Below are 20,827 nucleotides of genomic sequence, written 5' to 3' on the forward strand. Positions count from 1 at the left end.
GACACCTTCCATTCCTTTCTTTGAAACTTTTCTCTTGCCCTCAGTCTCTTCGACCTGGAGAGAACTACTAAAATGTCGCGCTGTGAAAGTCGTTTGTCGAGAGAGTATTGCGAGGTATCCATCAAGATACTACCCTCAACTTGTTATTTGAAAATTTACGCGTTGTGGGCGCTCATGGGCCCCCCTTTCCTTCGTTCCACATTTACTTTCCTATTCTCCTTTCTTCACCGCTTCATTCTACACTCTACCTCTTCCCCCTTCTTTCCGTTTCCTTACTTAGGGCTAAGTCAGCCGTTAAATAACAAACAGCTTTCTAATTCTCTATCAAAAGTAAAACTGTAATCTGCGGCAGCTCTCTCGCATACATAAGCATGACATCATCTCCAGTCTAATTGTACGAATAGAATTGCGTCTCTTTCTACGTGAAAGAGATAGCAATGTAAAATACAGCCCATTGGTCACGGAGAGTTTTCTGGATGCAAACCCATGACCAAATAAGTGGTTTCATCCAATCGCCACCAGTGATTGAATTAATGTTATCTGTAATGTAATTTCTACATATTTATGTTTAAAAATGCCTTTCTCCTCTTTCGATTTTTTAACGCATTTGATAACTCAGAGGTCAGAAAGAAAAATTAAATCAAATTAGCATAAGGAGTTTCTATCAGAAGCACTTTATAACAAAATCACATAAAGAAGCATTAATTTCCTGTGTGTTATGTACTGTACATTAAGGATGCACCGATAAGCAAAATGGTCGACTACCAATTACCGATTAATCAGACGATTAGTGTTGTGAAATCCGGAATTTTTGCCGACTATTTGTCGATTAATTGTCCCGTATTCGCTTAAAATCTAATTAAATCTTCCTATTACCCTAAAGTGAAACCTAACGGAAAAAAAAACTTTTCGTTTACATTCGACATAAACATCCGTTCAATTCGAAACTAATCCCACATTCCTACGCCAAAGTTGATAGTTAGCATGGTCCCGGGAACAACTCTGACCCATCTACATACCTTTTACCTCACAACAATCAATCACGTGACCATTCTCCCACGCCGAACTTATAAAAACCCCTTCCTTCCCCTTCTCGGGGGAGTCGTACCGGAGCAGGTGCCNAAGTATTGTGTATTGTGTAGTAAGAGCGCGTCGCGACGAGACGCGATAAAGCGCGACGCGAACAAAGCTTCGCATCTGTAGATTTTTTAACTAATTTTTTTCCAGATATAATCAAATAAGAAAAATAGAAAAAAATTCTCGATATATTATTAATATTTTATACTTTTAAGAAAATAATTTCTTAATTAAAACAGCAAAATTTGCATTTGGATAGTATCACGTGACTTAGTTTTTGATTTAACTTTGTCTCACGTGTAACGACGATAACAGCTTTAACACGTTCTTCCTCCTATTTATTTTGATTTGGTTGTAAAACACATCGAAATAAATCAGTAAATTGGTTGATCAAAATACTTACAAGATCCCAAATATTTAATAATTAGCACGAAACGCGCAAGAAATGACATCATAAAAAGATGGAGTATGTCAATGGAGTTCGTCACGTGGTTCGAAAACACTTTCTCGAAAAGAAAAATATGAGATAAATTTCTTGTTTAAAATAGTAATAATAATATATTTAAAACGTAATTAATTAATTTAGTATTTTAAAGGATTAAACGCACGTTTTTAAATAATTCAGTTTACGTAATCAATGCAATATTTAAGACAATTTATAAATAGTCAAATTTTAATCGTATTAATTAAATTATTGATATTATAATTATTGAGTTTTAATTAAACGTCGTAAATTTTACACAGTTTTCAATAAATAAATAAATTAAATAGAAATCTCCCGTTACCATAGCAACATGAAAAAAAGCTTTTATAAAAATTTTCATTTAAATATTTGTCGTTTATATTATATTTTATTATTTAATCGGTTAAAATATTTGATATTATAATATCATTATTAGAACGATTCATTTTAATTATAAAATTTTAAAATTAAAAAAAAATTAATTTAAGCTTTAATCTCTAGTTACTATAGCAACTATGGGACTTTTATAAAAATAATCGTTTAAAAACATCTGTCAGTCGTATTATATTTTATTAATTAATAGTTTAAAGCAAGTGTTATTATTATGTTTTAATTAAATAAATTAATATTAATATAAAAATACTCGAAATTAATATTTAATATTTGATGATGTTAAAGAAGAGAGGGGGGAAAACGGAATTACTTGTACAAAAATTAAATAAATTTATAAAAGTATGATTAGAAAAGTTTATTAAATTAAAAGAGTATTAAAGCGATAAATATTTATTTCGTTGAGGTAAAATTTCCGTTTGGTTCGTATCGGTTTCACGAATTGCAGACGTCTCCATGGCGAATAGGTCGATCGACCCTCGAATGACATTCGAGTCTTGTTATTTGAAAGGATAGGAGGCATAAACATTCCTTCCTGTTTGAAATATTACAGACTGTTGTTTACCATCCGAATCCGGAGCAAATAAATTCAGATTAAAGTTGAAAAAACGTAGCAGGTGAGAGAAATCTCAGTTTATCTTTTAAAAAAACGCAATAAATAATATAATGAAATAAATATATAAAATAAATATTTAATAATAATTTCTATATAAAAATTTTTTGTAATTTTTTAAAAATTATTTATAATGTAATAAACCCTATTCTAAAAATAAACAGAAAAAAAATTGAATAAAAAAAATTTGAAAGTCATAGACATCGGAAATTAATTTTTAAAATACGTCATCATCTTAATTAACGGTCATTCCGAGTCTTTTTTTTTTACACGTAAATAATTGTTCTAGTTTGATGATACATCGCTACTTTCAAATAAATCAATTATTTTGATCGATTATATATATATATATATAATGTTTTTTTTTATTTTATAAATTTAATTCACTTAACCATTTTATCTAAACGGCAATTATATTCCGTCGTAAAGTTTTGGCGTTTTATATAATTAATAAATTAAAAACTATCAATTGTAGTCATTAAATAGAAATTATATCTACCCTATAAGGTTTCTTACTTGCTATTTTTATTGATAAGCTTCCATTCTGCGACTGTTCAAGCGTCTAATTAACACGATTGTTTTATATACATCTCCTGCGTCGCCGCTTCTCTATCAAATTTACAGCCGCTGACATATAATATACAGTCTCATACACGTATAAAGTAGTGGCTGCAACGTTTTTTCCACATAAAATATCAACATCTACCCGCAGAGGAGCTTGGAAATATATCAATTGATCAGGCATTATTTATTCTATACAATCGAACCTCAGCTAAGTCTCAAGAAAATTTAAAGCGATAATTCCTTAAAAATACTGTAATTAATCAAAGATAGGTATAAACTATTATAAATTTATATTTTAATCCTCATAAACTCCGTATTTAGTTGTAAATTTACACGCTTATTTAACATTAGTTTATTCAGCTGTTTGCGTAGAATCAGTTAAGTAATGAATAAGAATTTTAATTTAAATTTTAAATTTTTGTTAAAGAATAAATCTGGGTGGTTGAATGTCTTCGGGAATCATTTTTTAATTTTATAATTAAAGTTTATTCTTTTAAAAAAAAACTCGAAAAATTACTTTTAATGCTATTCTTTTTTCATCGACGAAATTGTTCTGAAGTGATTGTTCAACTAATTAACCATAGAAATTCGTGGTATTGTTGACGTTTTACTTGATTTTTTACTGTTTTTCTTTGGAAAAACAATTAAAACTTTCGTAAAGAATCTCGAACTGTTTGTTTTAACAGCTCCTAACTTATTTGATTTATTTATTATTATTATTTTTTCATTCTTGCGGTAGTTTTCTTGTTTTTATTTACGTAACTCGTAGTAAAAATAAATGTTTTAACATTACACAAAATTTCTCTTCATTTTTCTTCGTCCTGTGACACTAAGAGCGTCTTTTTTCCACACTCCGATTAGTGTAGAAAAATGCTCTCTTAGTGTCACAGGTCCCTAGTGGGATGCTGAGTGGTAAGGAAGGAAGCCCGACATATCTGGAACAAATCACCTGAAAAATTCCTAAGGTTGTTATTTGGATTTGATCTCGGATCCCTCAGAATGGTGCGCTGAGGTCTTGGCGGTTATCCAGCAGTTCCAGAAATGATTTTAAAAAATTCATAAAATTGGTAGAAAAGAACCGTCTTTTAGCGCATTTGGCGAGGGAATGGTTCAATATAAATATTTTAAACTATATTTTTAAAAGTTAAAAAATGTAACATCGATTTTTAATTTCACATATACGTTAATTACCGGATATAAATGAACGTCGATTTACATCTTTCACCCGAAATCTGGCCAAATAATTCTTTCCAGGTTGGCTAGAGTTAACAGAAAACTGCTAACTCCAACAACCGAAGGTGTTATTTTAAATTTATGAATTTAATAAATAATGCTTTTCGGTATTTACTCGTAGTAACGCGTTAACGTATAGCGCTTCGGCGGTTAAAATAACTATAATAATAATCGCGTGACTTACTTTACTAGATAACGCACGTAATTCCGACGTAAATGCAGAATACTCTGGCTTATTATTCCCTTACACACTGGTGTTTGGGTACGAATGAATAAATGCAATATACGATTATTCACGAGATAGTCTAATTCGTTTCGCTTCGTTAATAATACGAAATATTAAGAAAGGGAATGAATTTTCAGCGCCGAATCGGCGCCAAACCGAAACTCACCTTTCGGTTATTCGCCGCTGAAAATTAATGCCGCGGAACAGAAACTAAGTTATTCGATTTGGATATTCTGTCATTAAATATGGTGGCAAATCAGCAAAGTTAAATACACGGGGCAAATTAACGGGAGCTAGGAAATTAAGCCCCCATCGACACGCAACAATTAAAGTTTATTTTACAAAACCTCAAAACGTCGTTGCTATGAGCATTAATCGTTCAAATAATTTAAAATTTTTAGTTAACCCCCTTTTGAAAAGGACGAAAATTTCGGCTCACGAGACAAACCCGGTACCGGGCGCCCCGGATTTAACGTTAATTACAGAGAAATCGAGGCGCAACTAAGGGGCGAAATGGAGCGCGCGCCTCTTCGCCCTCTTAGTTACGTCCCCGCTTTCGGAGTTGTTCCGGATCATCCGTGGCAAATACGCGACGATAATCGCAGTTATTTGACGAAAACAAATAGAAAACGAAACATTTACGCTTTAAATGTAAATAAATGAAGGAAACGCTTATCTTATTAATATTTATATAGTAAATAATTTTTACATAAAGATATAAATTATTTGCGAAAATATTTGGAAAACTTCCAGGATATTTTTATACGAAAAGAAATACCAAACGGCGATGTTTCTATAAATACGAAAAACGAACGAAAGAGGAAAATAACGATGTCTTCAGAAATTACAAAAAAATTGAAAAAGAAAAAATGTTTTATGAGAAACGTAGGCAAGACTTTGGCCAATGGAAACGATGCGGCCAGCAAAGTTTTGTTTTAAATTAAAAATTGGTATCGTAGGCGATATAAAATCGATTTTTATAGTCATTTCTCACCTGTCTAAAATTTGTTTTTTCTTTCTTAACCGAAAACACGTTGGCGAATGCAAGAAACAAAATTAAAGTTAACAATAATTATAATTTCTTATAAACTTTTATCAAATTTTGACTATTTCTCAGTGAAATATTATTGGAAATCGGCAATTACTTATATGGCAATTTTTTATCTTCTTTTAATTAAAAATTCACAAAACGATCGGACGTTGGTACGCGGTTAATGGGAACCTCCGGTCTCGATTTTCGTATACCTCTCGCCCCGCTCTCGAGATTAAGAAAGGACGGACGGACGGACGGACGGACGGAGGGGGGAAATAGGTATAAATGCGGTCCGATAATACGAAAATGGAAGTACAGTTGCCGTGCGAAGGTGAACATTTCGACTTAATTAGTTTAGATGGTTATGGATAACGCGCCTTTTTAATTTTATCGGACTTAATTAAGGCATTATTTAGAAATAATTTCATTTTAATATTAACTCTTAATGTACGCAATTAATTAATTTAGATATTATTAATTAACCGAATAGAATTATATTGACTAAAACACGCAAAATACATTAAATACGGTATAATACACCGCTGGTTAAATAATTTCGTATTTATTTAACGTAGTTAGAAATATATTTAAATTTTATATTATTACAATTTTTAAGAGAATTTCTAATCTGTAAATCTATTTTAAACTATTTGTAATTTCTTCGGTTTCCGATAAATCTTACGCGGCCAGATGTCCCGGAAGACATATAAATCGACACGTCGGATAAAACGTTAAAGGAAAAGTAAAAAATAAAATAAATGCCGAATTTCGTAGCTTTATTTATTTAATAAAATGTAACGCTTCGAACGAGCATAAATGCTAATTACGAATGTTTAATGTCAACTTTGTAATTAATGACTGTTTATAACGGTTGCCCGACATTTCTGTTTTAACAATATATTTATTAAGACTGACGAAATTTTAGTACGGGTCACCCGAAATTCGTTAAACAGATAAATCGAAAATTAGTTTTTGAAATTTAATATTATATCTTTACGCAAATTAATTAAATTTCCTAATGATTTTTTATTGTCGTCGCCCGACTACGCTGGCCAGTTGGCTACCAATACAGAATTTTAATTAAAAATTCTTACACCTATACAATGCTTTAAACTAAGGTATGGGCCCACCGAGTTTGAATATTATTTTGACTAAGTTAATTTCTTGCAGGAAATAGCCGAGTTAGAAAAGCCCATTGTGGCCCGTTACTTTACCGGGAATTCCCACAAAACATTTTCTATTAGGTATACGACGAGCCATTTGTAGGAACTAGTATTTTACTTAAAAAAGTACGGAAAATATTTTTCTTAACACCGATTATAGTTATTATAGTATCTTAATTTCTTACGATTACTACTGGCAGTGGCGGGAATTTCTAGCAGTCCTTCCGATAAGTATATTCTTAAGATGAATTGGCTGGGTAAAATGTATAAGACCATTTAAATGATGATAAATTTTTCAATTTTCTACTTAATTTTTGTTTCTTATTATAGCCTGACAGTATTTTTTCTACTAAAAANAATAGCCAAATCGAAACCCTTCTTGGCTTCCAGTATTGCTTGGAAACTTTTTAGAAAAGATAAAAAACAAGAAGTTTTCCAAGTTCAATTTGTGCCAGGCTTTTATATCAAGAGAAGGAAAAATACTAAAACTTTTACCACCAAAAACATGTCGAAAAATGTTACCATGAAAATTTTTTGCAAAGAAACTTAAAACAGCAAAAAGCCCTTGTCACATATACTATAGATAATAAAATACGTTGAGCACATATCAGTGGACTCTCGTTGAAAAAATTGTTCTACTTTTAAAACCATTCGAAGAAATTACGGTGGAAGCCAGCAACCGAGAAACCACCTCATCTTCAATAATCACACAATAGAGACTCTGAAATTATTGTTATTATCAAAAGCAAAAAGCAATAGTTCCTTTAGTGCAGCTGTCCCCAACCTTTTTATCGCCGCGGACCGGTCAACGTTTGATAATTTTACCGCGGCCCACTGAGGGGGGACGTTGATTGTTCATATTTTAGATTGATTTAATTTAATAATTTTAATTTAACTGTATTTAAACGTGCCTTCAAAATAAAATACAATTACACCAAAAAATGAATATAATGTGATTTAACATTTTAACTCACTAGAAAGCTAAATCAATGAGAACCCTGAGCTTGTTTCTTTGCAACGAGACAGTTCCATCTGGGGGTAATAGAAGACAATGACACTCGAAGTGTGTTTCTTATGTTCAGTTTATTCCGCTGTTCCGTCGTCTATTAAAAGTCGCACAAACCGGAGACAAATACACCATAGTAAATAAAATGGAAATAATTTAATGTTCTTTGGGCGGCCCGGTACCATTTGATCCACGGACCGGTACCGGTCCGCGGCCCGGGGGTTGGGGACCACTGCTTTAGAGGCATTAATACCACAATAGAAGGACTAGAAAATTCAATAAAAAAAGATTTTCAGCATATATAGAAAACGAGTCTTTACGTTTGTCATCTTTATTAGATCCAAGATTCAAAATAAAATTTCAAAAAAAAAAAATATGGCAGAGATGGACAATTGATAATTTAGATGATATTGATAATTCAAAAATCTCAAGAAAAATTAAATCCTGTAGCTTCTATTTCTGGAAATGATCAAGATGGAGGATAATCTCTGCGTTTTTCTAATTTATTTGATGTATTAGCTTCTGGTAAACGAAAGAATGAATAAGAGCATGGTTTTAAAAAGGAAGAAAAAACGAAATAAACGAATAAACGTTAGAATTCGGAAAAATATTTACATTTACCTCTTATACATAGACATAGTAACCCATTTTTGTGGTGAAGTGTGTTCGCACAATGCACGTACGTATATGCTTTATTGCAGTGTTTTTCAACCTGTGGGTCGCGACCCCCAGGGGGGTCGTGAAGTCTTACACGGGGGTCGCGAGTAAAAGAAAAAGACAAGTGTTTGTAGGTCCTACACTACATCAAAAAAAACTACAATTTCAGCGAGAAGGCTGTACTTGTTTATTATACAGTACAATTGATTTTTTGATCGACATTCAGGTCTCAACGATGAGTGTAGCCAGAGATGGGCCCGGGTGGGTACGGGCCACCGCAGAAAATGATAGCCGTAAAAAGTGTTGAGCTGACTTGCAAAAAGAAGTAATAAGTAGAAAAGTAGAAGTTGGAAATTCTCATCCTAAAAAATAAAAGGTCAACAGCATCCCGAGCTCAATGTTGTAATGAAAAGGAAGTTTCATACGTTATGTGTCTTAAGTTATTGTCGATTCTTCTCAAATTCTCGTTTTAATCAATAATAATTTTTCTCAACAGAAAGAAAATTAAATACATAGTTTTCAAAATCACTAATATAGTTTTAATATGGCCCTAGCGGGGTCGCCAGAATTTTTTAACTTGTAAAGGGGTCGCGTATTCAAAAAGGTTGAAAAACACTGCTTTATTGTAATTGATGTATGTGTTAATCGCGTGCGATACACACATACAGCATTTACAATTTCATCTCTCGTTTCCACTCTCAAAATTAAGTTTTTTGCCTTTTTATAATAATTAATAATATAAAAGTTATTTTTCAAAACAAATTCTCAAAAAAAATGGCGCCTTACGATTTTCATTTTAAGCTTAAATGTTAAACATAAATATTTATCACCAAGAAAGTTATGCAAAACTCGTTGATGAATTTTTTTCAAGTTTCTTGTGTAGTTTCTCCTGTTTTATTAATTTTATATGGAAATTACATTTGAAAACCGCATCAAGTCGCCGAAATTTGTCCACTCCGAATGAATCCATTCGTATTTATTGTGGATTCACAATCTACTTAATTATTTAAAGATAAATTTTCCCACAATTTCTATAGCTCTGTTTTAAGAACCACTTTATTATCCTTAATCAGAATCCTAATATAGGAATTGTGCTTTTATTGTAGTCCTTGCCAATGGCTACCTATTGAAATAGCAATTAAACATCTCGTTTAAGTAAAAAATCATGGAATATTCAGCTAAAATTTTAGTTTTATTTTATTATTTTAAACCATTGAGTTTACGAAGGACATTTCGTATGTAAAGGTGAATATTTAGTCGTTTCATGGCTTCAAATCACGTTTTTTTTTTACGTCTTGATATGCCTAATCTCAACATATATAATGGTTTAGTATTTCTACAATTAACAATACGCCTAATTTTAAAATAATTTTATCGTTTAATCAATTAAAAAATGCAGATAAAACCTAAGTATTGTGTATTGTGTAGTAAGAGCGCGTCGCGACGAGACGCGATAAAGCGCGACGCGAACAAAGCTTCGCATCTGTAGATTTTTTAACTAATTTTTTTCCAGATATAATCAAATAAGAAAAATAGAAAAAAATTCTCGATATATTATTAATATTTTATACTTTTAAGAAAATAATTTCTTAATTAAAACAGCAAAATTTGCATTTGGATAGTATCACGTGACTTAGTTTTTGATTTAACTTTGTCTCACGTGTAACGACGATAACAGCTTTAACACGTTCTTCCTCCTATTTATTTTGATTTGGTTGTAAAACACATCGAAATAAATCAGTAAATTGGTTGATCAAAATACTTACAAGATCCCAAATATTTAATAATTAGCACGAAACGCGCAAGAAATGACATCATAAAAAGATGGAGTATGTCAATGGAGTTCGTCACGTGGTTCGAAAACACTTTCTCGAAAAGAAAAATATGAGATAAATTTCTTGTTTAAAATAGTAATAATAATATATTTAAAACGTAATTAATTAATTTAGTATTTTAAAGGATTAAACGCACGTTTTTAAATAATTCAGTTTACGTAATCAATGCAATATTTAAGACAATTTATAAATAGTCAAATTTTAATCGTATTAATTAAATTATTGATATTATAATTATTGAGTTTTAATTAAACGTCGTAAATTTTACACAGTTTTCAATAAATAAATAAATTAAATAGAAATCTCCCGTTACCATAGCAACATGAAAAAAAGCTTTTATAAAAATTTTCATTTAAATATTTGTCGTTTATATTATATTTTATTATTTAATCGGTTAAAATATTTGATATTATAATATCATTATTAGAACGATTCATTTTAATTATAAAATTTTAAAATTAAAAAAAAATTAATTTAAGCTTTAATCTCTAGTTACTATAGCAACTATGGGACTTTTATAAAAATAATCGTTTAAAAACATCTGTCAGTCGTATTATATTTTATTAATTAATAGTTTAAAGCAAGTGTTATTATTATGTTTTAATTAAATAAATTAATATTAATATAAAAATACTCGAAATTAATATTTAATATTTGATGATGTTAAAGAAGAGAGGGGGGAAAACGGAATTACTTGTACAAAAATTAAATAAATTTATAAAAGTATGATTAGAAAAGTTTATTAAATTAAAAGAGTATTAAAGCGATAAATATTTATTTCGTTGAGGTAAAATTTCCGTTTGGTTCGTATCGGTTTCACGAATTGCAGACGTCTCCATGGCGAATAGGTCGATCGACCCTCGAATGACATTCGAGTCTTGTTATTTGAAAGGATAGGAGGCATAAACATTCCTTCCTGTTTGAAATATTACAGACTGTTGTTTACCATCCGAATCCGGAGCAAATAAATTCAGATTAAAGTTGAAAAAACGTAGCAGGTGAGAGAAATCTCAGTTTATCTTTTAAAAAAACGCAATAAATAATATAATGAAATAAATATATAAAATAAATATTTAATAATAATTTCTATATAAAAATTTTTTGTAATTTTTTAAAAATTATTTATAATGTAATAAACCCTATTCTAAAAATAAACAGAAAAAAAATTGAATAAAAAAAATTTTAAAGTCATAGACATCGGAAATTAATTTTTAAAATACGTCATCATCTTAATTAACGGTCATTCCGAGTCTTTTTTTTTACACGTAAATAATTGTTCTAGTTTGATGATACATCGCTACTTTCAAATAAATCAATTATTTTGATCGATTTTATATATATATATATAATGTTTTTTTTTATTTTATAAATTTAATTCACTTAACCATTTTCTCTAAACGGCAATTATATTCCGTCGTAAAGTTTTGGCGTTTTATATAATTAATAAATTAAAAACTATCAATTGTAGTCATTAAATAGAAATTATATCTACCCTATAAGGTTTCTTACTTGCTATTTTTATTGATAAGCTTCCATTCTGCGACTGTTCAAGCGTCTAATTAACACGATTGTTTTATATACATCTCCTGCGTCGCCGCTTCTCTATCAAATTTACAGCCGCTGACATATAATATACAGTCTCATACACGTATAAAGTAGTGGCTGCAACGTTTTTTCCACATAAAATATCAACATCTACCCGCAGAGGAGCTTGGAAATATATCAATTGATCAGGCATTATTTATTCTATACAATCGAACCTCAGCTAAGTCTCAAGAAAATTTAAAGCGATAATTCCTTAAAAATACTGTAATTAATCAAAGATAGGTATAAACTATTATAAATTTATATTTTAATCCTCATAAACTCCGTATTTAGTTGTAAATTTACACGCTTATTTAACATTAGTTTATTCAGCTGTTTGCGTAGAATCAGTTAAGTAATGAATAAGAATTTTAATTTAAATTTTAAATTTTTGTTAAAGAATAAATCTGGGTGGTTGAATGTCTTCGGGAATCATTTTTTAATTTTATAATTAAAGTTTATTCTTTTAAAAAAAAACTCGAAAAATTACTTTTAATGCTATTCTTTTTTCATCGACGAAATTGTTCTGAAGTGATTGTTCAACTAATTAACCATAGAAATTCGTGGTATTGTTGACGTTTTACTTGATTTTTTACTGTTTTTCTTTGGAAAAACAATTAAAACTTTCGTAAAGAATCTCGAACTGTTTGTTTTAACAGCTCCTAACTTATTTGATTTATTTATTATTATTATTTTTTCATTCTTGCGGTAGTTTTCTTGTTTTTATTTACGTAACTCGTAGTAAAAATAAATGTTTTAACATTACACAAAATTTCTCTTCATTTTTCTTCGTCCTGTGACACTAAGAGCGTCTTTTTTCCACACTCCGATTAGTGTAGAAAAATGCTCTCTTAGTGTCACAGGTCCCTAGTGGGATGCTGAGTGGTAAGGAAGGAAGCCCGACATATCTGGAACAAATCACCTGAAAAATTCCTAAGGTTGTTATTTGGATTTGATCTCGGATCCCTCAGAATGGTGCGCTGAGGTCTTGGCGGTTATCCAGCAGTTCCAGAAATGATTTTAAAAAATTCATAAAATTGGTAGTTATTAATTAAATTTATAATTATATTTTACACTTAAGTATTCTTACATTCATTTATATTATATTCCCGGCTGTTATATATATAACGGGAGGGGAAGTATGGCGATCGATCAAAAAATGACCCCCCAGATTTTTACATTTTTGGACTCTGGGAATCTTGAAACGTCGAGAAATGCAAAAAATTGGGAGGAAGTAATTTCTATATGTATGGATGCTTGTGTGTGTGTGTGGGGCACGATTTTGTTCACCATGTTTGAAGTTTAAATAACTCCTGTGCTTTTTGTCGAAAATTTCATAAATTTTGCAAGGAGGTTTGTGTGTTAGGGGGATTGATTTTATTCAATTTTGGTGGTTAAAGATCGAGAAGGTGAGGAGATAAAGGGGATCGTGTGTATTATATATAGGCATATAATAAGAAGTCTTCATTACACAATACTTGATAGGGCCCTAACTAGCACTGGATTTCGCGTACTGAACAAAGACGAGTCTCGACTAGCATTTGTGCGTGTCAGAAGGCTTTAAAGGCGCAAGGCCTAGGAAAAAGTATAGGTTCCCTGTGCGTAAAGCTTCTATTGCCTATTTAATATGAACTTTTTTCTGAAATATATAATCCAAATTGAATTATCAATTTTAAAACGTTGATATTAATGATATATTCAGAAAAAATGATTGAATAAATCATTGAATGGATTGAAAAGTCTATCTTTAAGATTGAAGAATAGAGTGTACGTGATCCTTTATGATAAAATTATACTTTTACTTTATGACTTTTTTGAATTTATTTTAGGATCCATTTTAAAATTTATTAAATTAAGCGCCATATGTGACAAGGCAACACTTGAGATATAACAAAACATAACATTTAATGGCGAGGATTTTTATTGCAAACAACAAGGGAGACATTTATAAGATTTTAAATTTTCATTCACACTAAAAAATATTTTTAATGTCAGAAATTTTATAAAATTTAACGACTTTTCTTCTAAGAAGGGAATTCTTGCTTTTTCTATGAAAGATTCAACTTATTCAGTAGATAAATCTACGTTATTAATGATTGGATTGGGTAGGATTGATAGGGTAGAGCAACGCAACACATGGGCGATCTGCCAAGAAATGGGTGCCTCTCGGAGAACTTCTATGGGAAACTGGCATTTATTTAGGTGTTAAGAATCCCTGATATATCCGAATTTCGAAAATTTAGGAAATTTTATCTATATATATACTTTTTCCAAAAGTAATTAGAAGTATAGACCATTCTGAAGGAAATTTATTATATATTTTTGCCTTAAGTGCTAGCCTATAATTACTTTCTCCTTCACCATTCTAGATTTTAACTCGAAGTTTTAATCTAATCTACAATTTAATCTAGCGAGTTTTTTGAATGGAGTAGGTACACTCACGAAGTAAACAAATTACCGAGATAAGCATTAGTGAATATATTCAATTTAACAATACTTAATGCTTCACTAATTGATTTTCAAGTAAGATTAAGTATATTTCAGCATACATTTTCAATCAAATTAAGGAATCTATTAATTATTATTGTTGAAATTTAACTACAATTTCTAAATTGACTTCTTCTCAATTTTAACTTTAAATCTCAATGTTTAGCATTGTGAATTATTCCGAATATTTAGCATAATAGCTTAGATGTTCAGCATCTTGAAAGTACTTCAAGATCAAAATTAGAGTTATATATAAACTAATAAGTTACAGCTTAGAGCCTCACGCATTTAAATTTATTATTTGATGGATTTGGAAGGACCTATCTTTAAGTTATACCATAAAGTCTTTTAAAGTTAATTTTTTGGGCCGAGATGAATTTAGAGTTAAGGTACTAATTTATAATATATAAGAAGTCCTTTATGCAAGAATTTACTTACTTTTTTTTGATGGATTGAGAAGTGGATCAGCAGTGGATGAGTGGATAAAACCAATGAATACTGGGTTCACGGGTTCGCGCCTGATCGCGTGGAGTTTTCCGAGTTTTTTTCACGTGTTTAACACCTAAATAGATGCCAGGTTCTCATTAAACCCACTCCCGGGAGGCACGTTCCACTTGATAGATAGATAGTTTACGTGTTGCATTGCCGTATTCTATATTCTACCACACCAATAACTCATAATTTTAACTTTGAAGAAGGACACAAGAATTTATTATCATGAAAGTAAAGTCATGGCTGTAGAGTATGTGATGAGAAAAAACATTTTTTTAAGTATAAATAACAACAATTGCTATACTTTGATTTAAAATCATCGCAGATACACGAAAAAAATTTAAAATGCGTAGAAAACACGTGCCCAATTGTAAGGTTGGGTTTCTTTTTATGCCCAAAGTCAAAATGTCACCCTTATCGATTCTTTATTACGTAAATGTGTTTTACATTACACTTGTATTCTAGAAATAGAAACAATGATAATTTATTCAAAAACGAAAAGTCTACAATTCGTTTAAAGAAAATCGCAGGAAAAAAGAAGAAGAAATTCTATTTATTGGCGTTTTTCCAGCCTCTAAAAAAATCGATCATTAAACGATTTCATTTCCAAGATATCATTTCTTACGTTTCTAGATTTAACTAACAGTCATATATTATAACAGTTAAAGAAAAAAAAACTCCATGTTTTTCTCTCTCTCTTCTTCTTCTTCTTCCTCCCTCCCTCCTCCCTTCACTTATTTTTAGCAACAATATTTTTATCCCATGGACGTTTGATTGGTCTGGATCCACGATGACGTTAGGAGTAAACAGGAAGAAAATGGATCATACACATACCGACGAATCGCCAAAAGATTTGGTTTTTGAAAAGGTAAATAATTATAAACTTAAAATTATCTATTCACGCTTTGTAAGTAGTTGGCGTGATGCAACACCATTACCTTAACTACTTTACAAGTAAGTACAGAACATACATACGCCCAGATGGCATTTGCCACAGGTGGAAAGATTGACTTTTTCTAAGGGAATTTGTTGATTTTTGTGTTTATTAATCATTTTTCCCCCTCTAAACAAAATGCCAGATGGAAGCATTAATTCAAAAAATGCAACATCCCGAAACTGGTGTACCCGTTCGTAGTAAGAGGCAGTTTCTGACATCCATACCGTGTGCCTTTCAAGGTGAGTTATTCTATTTAAATTATATATATATATATATTATACAGTACTTATTTAATTTTTACAATTATATTTGTCGGTAGTTTTATTTGTTAATTGTATAAATAATTACTAATTAGTTACGGTTTTGTAATGGTTAATTAATTGCAATTTGCTCGAAGACCGCTCATTGTAATTTCTTTTGTTGTTTAATGTTTTTGGCAGGATTTCATACAAAAATGGTGTTTTTTTTTCTTGTCTGAGATAATTTTCTTGAGAAAAATCTCTTAAAAAGTTTTTAAAGTTACTTTTTTTTTCAAAATAATTTTACAGATTTAAGATTTAATATAATGATAACATCAAAAACTCGCCCTATTTTTTATTATTTTCTGTGCTTATTTCTGTTATTTTTCTGTAAATATAGTGTAAATGTAAATATACTATACATAAATCAATTAAAATATGCGTAATAACATATATTTTATATGTTAGAAGCATACTTTACGGATAAAATGACAAATTAATGAACTCTTTTCGTCCTGTGGGCATTAAGACGGCCTTTTTTCGTATCTGTCGTGGGTCGCCCAGGCCCACATGTGTCGTGATGAGGGATGGAGCCCAACATATTCGGAAGGAGCCACCCACAAAAAATTCCTTGAGTATTATGACCGATCTCGGGTTCCCAGAGCAGAGGGCTGATGCCTTAACCGCTTTCGATCACCCAAACTTCTGGATCAAAATATATTAAAATATGTTTGACAGGTTGTTTAGAAAATTAATAAGTAATGAAACGCTTTAAATAATTAATGATAATATCTTTAATTATGTAAGAGAATTTTACATTTAATTTTCCAATACTCTAATAAATGTTGTCATATGCAAATTTAGTATCGCCGCTCTGTAAGGATTTTCCATATTAATATTGTTACGATAAAGTTTCTTTATTAATAACCAAAGAAAAGGAAAAATAAAATAAGAAAATCTCATCGTCATAAACTCTAATTTTTAATGTTTAACAATTAAATTAGGCAGAATAAACTAGATCATAGATACGAGCCCCGAATACTTTGCCAATTTCTTGTTTACAATTTAGTTTATACTGCTTTTCTCAAGTTGTCTGTTGTCTGTCTGTCTATTTATCACGAGAGTGTTGTTTTAAAATTGTTTTTCTCTGTACAATTTATTTCGTTTGTAGTTACTGTAGCCTATATACAATGCGTTATCATCATTTCTGGCGTCGAATTGATTTCTTGATTTAAAGAATTATCCTTTCTTCAACTAATACTAAATAGTTTAATCTCTCGGGAATAGGTATTTAACATGAAACAAGCGTCTAAAGCATAATTTAAATGCTGCGGCTCGTTAATTTCAAGTATTGTGCCCATTGCGTATCAAGGATAAAATCACTCATTAATAACGTTACACGAGAGATTTATATCTTGCCATTTAAAATGCATAAATTTGTAAATTATATTTTAAAATCTTGCTAGAGTTTATTTTGAACAATTAAAAGTCGCATTCTCTTTAAGTAAATCGTGTGTCAATCATTAAAATAGATGAAACAGAGTAGAAAATGGTGTCGTGTAGACATCGAAGAGGTCGCAGTTATTTAAAAAAACACGGAAAAGATACCGATATCCGAAAGAAAAAAACTCACTCACCGTTCTAGAACTGTACTGATTAACTTCCATTGAAATATCTAAAAATCGATCTATGATTCTCTGCTACTCCATAAAGTTGACAAATAGAAAAACGAGGCTAAATCCTTTCAAGTGTTCTCTTCTCTTCCTTCTTTCCTTCTAAGATATCTTTGGCATTTCTGCTTACTCGAAAAACTTTGATCTGTATTTAAGACTTCGATATCGACCCATATATAAAGTTTTCTTCTTGTGACGAGTTAATTTCCAATCTTATCAATTGCAATTCATTCTACACACGAGTGGCAAATTGCCATTCAATGGGACATTAAAAATAGATTATTTCTGATACAAAACAATGTATACGAGATAAGACAAAAACTATATTTTTTTAAAAAAATTCCTTAAAAATAGAATTATTGTATCGAGTTTTGAATTCATTCGAGACTCATTAAATAAAGTAGAGGGTGGAGCACTCTCAAGAAAGATTACAAATGACTCTACTGTGATTTATATATCAGAAATTCATTAATATAAATTTATATAATGCACATAAATGCATCTTTATTGACATGACAGAAGCTTATATACATATAAAAAAATAATATCTTGAGAATATGCTTAAGAACCATTGAAAGAAACACAGAATATTGTGTATTGAGAATTTATTTTCAGTATCCAATCTTGATTTATGTAGTTAAAACAAGAATATAAATATTAATTACGTAGCATATTAATATATTAATGATAAAAAGCCATATGTTGATGGTTGATTAAGGGAGCGTGGCGTATAATAACGTTTCGTGATTGCTGTCGAGTGGTAAATTTATAACCATCAACAAGTTACGACGTTCACGTAAGTTGTGTGCTGTATTTTTAAAACGATTTCCTTCGCTAAATCTATTTAGAACGGGTTATTTTTTTTTATAACTCAATTTAATGTAGAAACTTAAATGCATTCGGCATTTTATATTCGTGATGGAATTACATGTGTCGGCGCCGTTACGGCTAAAAGTAACATCTAAAATAGGTCCTGATTGACGACTTTCGCTTTAAATCTACGTGTTTATGCTCTTTTGGTGTCAAAAACATTCGCTTTTCATCGATCCGAAAGGATTCCGTTGCCATGACGACTTTCCAACGTTGACAAGATGAACTATAAACTTAAAGTTCCCTTCGGAAATTGTCTTGTTTCTACTTAATAGAACCCGTGGGATAGTTTTTCCATTTATTATCAGTATAATAACATTTTTATACCTGAACAATAAGAAGAAGAAGAAGAATTCGAATGAATTTATTTCAATAGCTCGCAACTATCAGATAAGGATTGCTTGTTGTAAAGAACTCATTTCGACGATTTAAAAAGGAATTTTTCAAATCATAAAATAGAATTCAAATGTAGAAAACATGGATTTAGAATACAAAAGCCTTCAAGAAAATTTATTTATTTATTTATTTATTTATTTTTTACTCTAATGTTAAAAATATCNCCTAGCGGGGTCGCCAGAATTTTTTAACTTGTAAAGGGGTCGCGTATTCAAAAAGGTTGAAAAACACTGCTTTATTGTAATTGATGTATGTGTTAATCGCGTGCGATACACACATACAGCATTTACAATTTCATCTCTCGTTTCCACTCTCAAAATTAAGTTTTTTGCCTTTTTATAATAATTAATAATATAAAAGTTATTTTTCAAAACAAATTCTCAAAAAAAATGGCGCCTTACGATTTTCATTTTGAGCTTAAATGTTAAACATAAATATTTATCACCAAGAAAGTTATGCAAAACTCGTTGATGAATTTTTTTCAAGTTTCTTGTGTAGTTTCTCCTGTTTTATTAATTTTATATGGAAATTACATTTGAAAACCGCATCAAGTCGCCGAAATTTGTCCACTCCGAATGAATCCATTCGTATTTATTGTGGATTCACAATCTACTTAATTATTTAAAGATAAATTTTCCCACAATTTCTATAGCTCTGTTTTAAGAACCACTTTATTATCCTTAATCAGAATCCTAATATAGGAATTGTGCTTTTATTGTAGTCCTTGCCAATGGCTACCTATTGAAATAGCAATTAAACATCTCGTTTAAGTAAAAAATCATGGAATATTCAGCTAAAATTTTAGTTTTATTTTATTATTTTAAACCATTGAGTTTACGAAGGACATTTCGTATGTAAAGGTGAATATTTAGTCGTTTCATGGCTTCAAATCACGTTTTTTTTTTACGTCTTGATATGCCTAATCTCAACATATATAATGGTTTAGTATTTCTACAATTAACAATACGCCTAATTTTAAAATAATTTTATCGTTTAATCAATTAAAAAATGCAGATAAAACCTAAGTATTGTGTATTGTGTAGTAAGAGCGCGTCGCGACGAGACGCGATAAAGCGCGACGCGAACAAAGCTTCGCATCTGTAGATTTTTTAACTAATTTTTTTCCAGATATAATCAAATAAGAAAAATAGAAAAAAATTCTCGATATATTATTAATATTTTATACTTTTAAGAAAATAATTTCTTAATTAAAACAGCAAAATTTGCATTTGGATAGTATCACGTGACTTAGTTTTTGATTTAACTTTGTCTCACGTGTAACGACGATAACAGCTTTAACACGTTCTTCCTCCTATTTATTTTGATTTGGTTGTAAAACACATCGAAATAAATCAGTAAATTGGTTGATCAAAATACTTACAAGATCCCAAATATTTAATAATTAGCACGAAACGCGCAAGAAATGACATCATAAAAAGATGGAGTATGTCAATGGAGTTCGTCACGTGGTTCGAAAACACTTTCTCGAAAAGAAAAATATGAGATAAATTTCTTGTTTAAAATAGTAATAATAATATATTTAAAACGTAATTAATTAATTTAGTATTTTAAAGGATTAAACGCACGTTTTTAAATAATTCAGTTTACGTAATCAATGCAATATTTAAGACAATTTATAAATAGTCAAATTTTAATCGTATTAATTAAATTATTGATATTATAATTATTGAGTTTTAATTAAACGTCGTAAATTTTACACAGTTTTCAATAAATAAATAAATTAAATAGAAATCTCCCGTTACCATAGCAACATGAAAAAAAGCTTTTATAAAAATTTTCATTTAAATATTTGTCGTTTATATTATATTTTATTATTTAATCGGTTAAAATATTTGATATTATAATATCATTATTAGAACGATTCATTT

General features: G+C 30.1%; 1 long non-coding RNA gene across 1 annotated transcript; it reads left to right on the forward strand.

Moving 5' to 3' along the window:
• The first annotated feature begins 10,955 nt into the window (after positions 1-10,955).
• LOC111636393 lies at positions 10,956-16,000 on the forward strand. The gene is made up of 3 exons (XR_002758531.1): positions 10,956-11,258; positions 15,568-15,691; positions 15,903-16,000. It is a non-coding gene; the product is annotated as an uncharacterized LOC111636393 (long non-coding RNA).
• Positions 16,001-20,827: the final 4,827 nt, after the last annotated feature.

The sequence above is a fragment of the Centruroides sculpturatus genome, unplaced genomic scaffold (genome assembly GCF_000671375.1).
Source record: "Centruroides sculpturatus isolate CEXI.00-Female unplaced genomic scaffold, Cexi_2.0 scaffold1069, whole genome shotgun sequence".
Taxonomy (NCBI): Eukaryota; Metazoa; Arthropoda; class Arachnida; order Scorpiones; family Buthidae; genus Centruroides; species Centruroides sculpturatus.